Source organism: Dendronephthya gigantea, unplaced genomic scaffold (genome assembly GCF_004324835.1).
Source record: "Dendronephthya gigantea isolate DGI-Jeju-01 unplaced genomic scaffold, DenGig_1.0 000040F, whole genome shotgun sequence".
NCBI classification, from domain to species: domain Eukaryota; kingdom Metazoa; phylum Cnidaria; class Anthozoa; order Malacalcyonacea; family Nephtheidae; genus Dendronephthya; species Dendronephthya gigantea.
This window is the reverse complement of record NW_021163050.1, coordinates 29551-33867: the sequence shown is the minus strand read 5'-3', so window position 1 is coordinate 33867 and position 4317 is coordinate 29551. Positions and strand designations below refer to the sequence as shown.

The following is a 4317-nucleotide window of genomic DNA, read 5'->3' as shown; positions in this document are numbered from 1 at the left end:
TTAATGAAAGAACAAAAAATCCATGAAAAACAACTAAAGCTACTGGAAAAGAAAGAAGGAAAATCAAAGTGGTACCACAAGAAAAAGAAGGATCAAACAAAGATAGCTGATAAGAGCAAGGAAGTGAAAACCCTCCAAGATTTCTGGAATGGTGATTCCAGTATTAGTTCCAACACAAATGATTCTGAAGACACAGTTGTATTGAGCTCTGATGACGAACATTCTATATTAAGCGTCAATCCACCAATCCAGTCTGAAGCAGATCAACTGAATGTTCAATCCCCAATGACTGATGTCGATCCACCAATTCAGCCTGAAACTGGTCAACCGAATGCTTAATTCTCAATGACTGACGTCAATCCAACAATTCAGTTTGAAGCAGATGAATTGAATGCCCAATCCCAAGTAGCTGAAGAAATGATTTCGGATAGTGATTCGGGTATATTTCCATCTTCACAACAATTAGAAATCAAATCAAGCAGCCAATTTGACAAGAGCGACAAAAATATATATTTGGAAACAGCATCTGCTGATTTTGTTCCATCTAAGGATTTTTAGATGCTGCCCTTCGCATCCAACTGGAACTTGACAAAAACAACCTTGTTTATGTATTTGAACGTGAAATGAAAAGATCCTTATCCTTGCATGAAAAAGTATCTGAAAACATTTACGTTTCTAGGATGGAAGGGCTAAGTCTTGTCGAATACGTTAAAGTTTGTGGTTTTGTTTGCAAAAATCGCCATAGGCTACCGTGCGCAGAGTGTGCAGGAAAACTGAAGGTGGCAGAGTACATTTTGCAACATATTTATATTAAGTTAAGCAATGCTTTCACAATGTGTAGTCCAGAGGTAACTAAGTATTCCCCCAAAGATGCCCGGCGGAAGCTCCTTCAATTACCATTAGCATGTATTGGAGCTGGTGATCAGAAAAAAGGAACATATGCTCTATATCTTGTCAAGAAAGATAGCAATGTTAGCTACTCACTTCTTCAGTCGCTGTTAAATAAAGTTCTCGTTGCTTCACAAAGTGATTCTACTCCACAAATATCAAAGAAAGAGGTTAAACTCCTCCTCAACCTAGCTGAAAGTGAATTGGAAAAAGAACGTTTAAAATATTCTATAGTTAAATCTTCAGGGCTTTCAAGTTCAAAAGCAAAGCGGTTATGCGGTTTCAAAGACATGAACAGGAGAATAGAGAAAGCACAAGCTGCTGCAGAAAAAGCACAAAACATTAGACTGGCCATTGAGAAAAGCGCAAAAATCAAGGAAAAAGCACTTGTTGAAGCATTGGGGATAACCTTGTCTAGCGAAAGTGAAACGTCCGAAACTGAGTCTGAAGATGATACTTGGTCTGAAGAAGAAACAGGAAAAAGTGACAACATGTCAGAAATGAAGCTCAAAGAAAGACCTATTTTGGAGGGTGGTATATCAAGTCTTCAAGTGTTAGAGGTTGAAAACTATTCAAGCCAGTCCAGTACCACGAATGCGACATCCAAAGTGGAAAAAATGTATGCAAAATTGTTAGATATTTTTAGAAAGTGTGAACTGAATTGGTTCCAGTTTAAGAGTGTAGCAAAAGAAAGCATGGAAGAGGTACGGTCAGAAATCTTTGACGAAATGATGAAAAGTTTTTATGAGCAATTCCCATCACTTGGATTCACCGAATTGGAGCTCAGCATCGCCAGGCAATCACTCCATGCCTACGAAATGAAAAAGTCTGAAATAGAAAGGGAGATTGACATCGAGGAAGGGAAAATTGTTTCAGAATCTGATGAAAGCTCTAGCGATGCTGATGTGTCGGGTTTGAATGAGATCACAAGTCCATTTGACTGTAGAGGACAGGTTTTGATTAAAAAAAGGAGGAATGCGATCAGGCGAAAGGCAACAAGAGATGCCGGATCACGTTTGACGGAAATAAGAAAGTCGAAAAAAAAGCAACCTTTAAAAGAGTGAAGGAACATTTAGAAAGCAAGTACCAAAGAAAGATATCATATGGTTGTGTTGTGCAGCTGTGCAAGGAACAAGAGAAGATGATCATCGGCCAGATACAAGGGTGTTGCAAAAGTTCTTCAAAAAAGGGCGAGAAAGGGATTCAATATGAAATACAATCCAGACGCAAATTCGAGTAATGCGTTATATTCTAGTTTAGATATACTTCAGTATCAGGACGGGTCAAACATTGTCAACTTAGGAAGAGACGATCAGGCTGGATTCCGCCTCGATACGATGGCATCCCACAGGCTCCACGGTACGCTATGTGTCAAAGGAAAGGAGTCCCTTACAACTAGGACGGACTACGTTAATAAGTATGCATCTACTTTGCAGACAACTTCTTAGAACTTTGCAGGTACGAAAACCACAGGGGAAATCTGCATGGGCGTTGTGAAGGCACCCGTATTGTTTCAGAAGAATTCTGCTCAGCACTTAGCAGACATGGAACTTCTTTCGCAAGATGATCACTGTAAATCAACATTCATAAACCCGGTAACGGGTAAAAAAAAAGAAATCGAGTGCGTGAGGGTTGATGGAGGATATGACGAGGGTCCCTCGTATTTGGAAGTGCAATTTTGGTGGACTGTGCGTCATCTCAAGTGTAGTAGCCATGTTGAGCTAATAACTTCCAGGAATAGTGGTGCGAGCTTTCGAAATCGCGTTGAATTACAAAATGGCTGTCTAGCGCTTGGACATGCCAATCTCTTTATCCCCTCCACCTTACATGGTTCCTGCACTCTTGAAGCTGGAAAAGTCAATGAAGAAGTTTTGAAAAGAAACCTAGTGTCTGCAATTGATGTGTATATTAGTTGGGTTGACGGTACTCCGTGTGCATCTACAGAAATCCACCTAGTGAAAGGCGCAGAATCCACCACTTATCAAGAAGAAAACAAGCATTTAAAAGTCTTTCTAAAGGGGAAGAAGAAAGAAAAAGAAGAGTTATAAAGAGCTTTTCCAGATATGTATTCAAAGTTTGAAACAATTTGGAAACTTCGTGAAGCGCATATGCGTAAAGATCTTCCAGCAAAGTATGTATTTCTCCTCATTTGTTGTTATCGAAAGGACTGTGTACATGAAGCGTGTAGGAAAGGACGGCCTGAAAAAGAATTAACGTGGTATGATGGTGGTCCACCTATATCTTACTTTCCCTTGCCCCGAGCAGATCCCGAAAGACCCTTTGGGGGTTCTTTGTGCAAGAAATGTTCTGGTGCATGTAGTGGACATTATCTTAAACCAGAAATGCTGCTCAAGATTGAAACTAAGAATACAGCCTCGGTAATTACAAGCCCGATTCAACCGGCAAATTCAAAACCACCTTCAGATGTTATTTTAGCTACGTTTAAAAAGTATAGGAAAGTTCCATCAACAGAAATTATTAAAGAGACGGCGGAAAAAATATTGTTAAGTTTTGAAGAAACATGCATGTGGTTTGAACACTTGAATCAAATCGCGCTTAACAGGGCTGAAGGTGCTTGTAAAGCAGCTGAAACAAGAAAGCGAAAGAAAGCCAAGGAACATAGCCAGACACAAAATTTCGATGACGGTGAACAACTTTGTCTTGCTTGTGAAATGCCTGACCCCCCATTTAATAGTTCCGAAGATGTTGAGTGGATTGGATGTGATGGGTGTGGACGTTGGTGTCACATAAACTGTACTGACATAGACGTAATACCAGAAACATGGCTTTGTATGAACTGTTGTGAAATTTGGTGAACACTTTGGCCTAGATAGAGCGAACTCGGCTGTTCACTAGAACAGATATTTGTGTTTAGAGTCAATAGTTCAAATGGACAAATCAGGTTGAAATTGGCCAAAATAGGCGCAAATTAATTTTGAAAATTATGTTTAAGGGTCTTTTCAATTGCAATGTATATAGTTACCATTTTTCATATTTAATAGGTTCACTTTAAAGGGTTTTAAATATATAGTATGTTGTACAGGGATTATGGGTGGGGCAGTTTGAACCAATATGGTTGCTCTGATAGAGGAATTTAGGCACTATTTGAAAATGTACGTCTATTCATATAAGGGGCATTTGACAAAAATTTTCAGTAAAAATTCAAACCCCCTATCATTGCCCGCCCTACCCCCCCTCCCGCTTAACATTGATAGGTGCATTAGTATTCCATCATGTTGTTGCCTGAAGAGCGATACTTCCCCTGAAATATGCTTGCTTAGATTTGCTTTTGAGAAATCTCAACGGATGCATGTATTTATGCATTCAATTCAGCCAGGATGCAGCGAACAGACAAATTTAACGTGTTATGTATGAACTATACGCAAGTTCGAAGTCGAGAAGTATTGAACTTTATTGTTTATCATGTTT

General features: G+C 39.4%; 1 pseudogene; it reads left to right on the top strand.

The window, feature by feature from the left end:
* Positions 1-680: 680 nt before the first annotated feature.
* LOC114526609 lies at positions 681-3704 on the top strand (annotated as a pseudogene).
* The last annotated feature ends 613 nt before the right edge of the window (positions 3705-4317 follow it).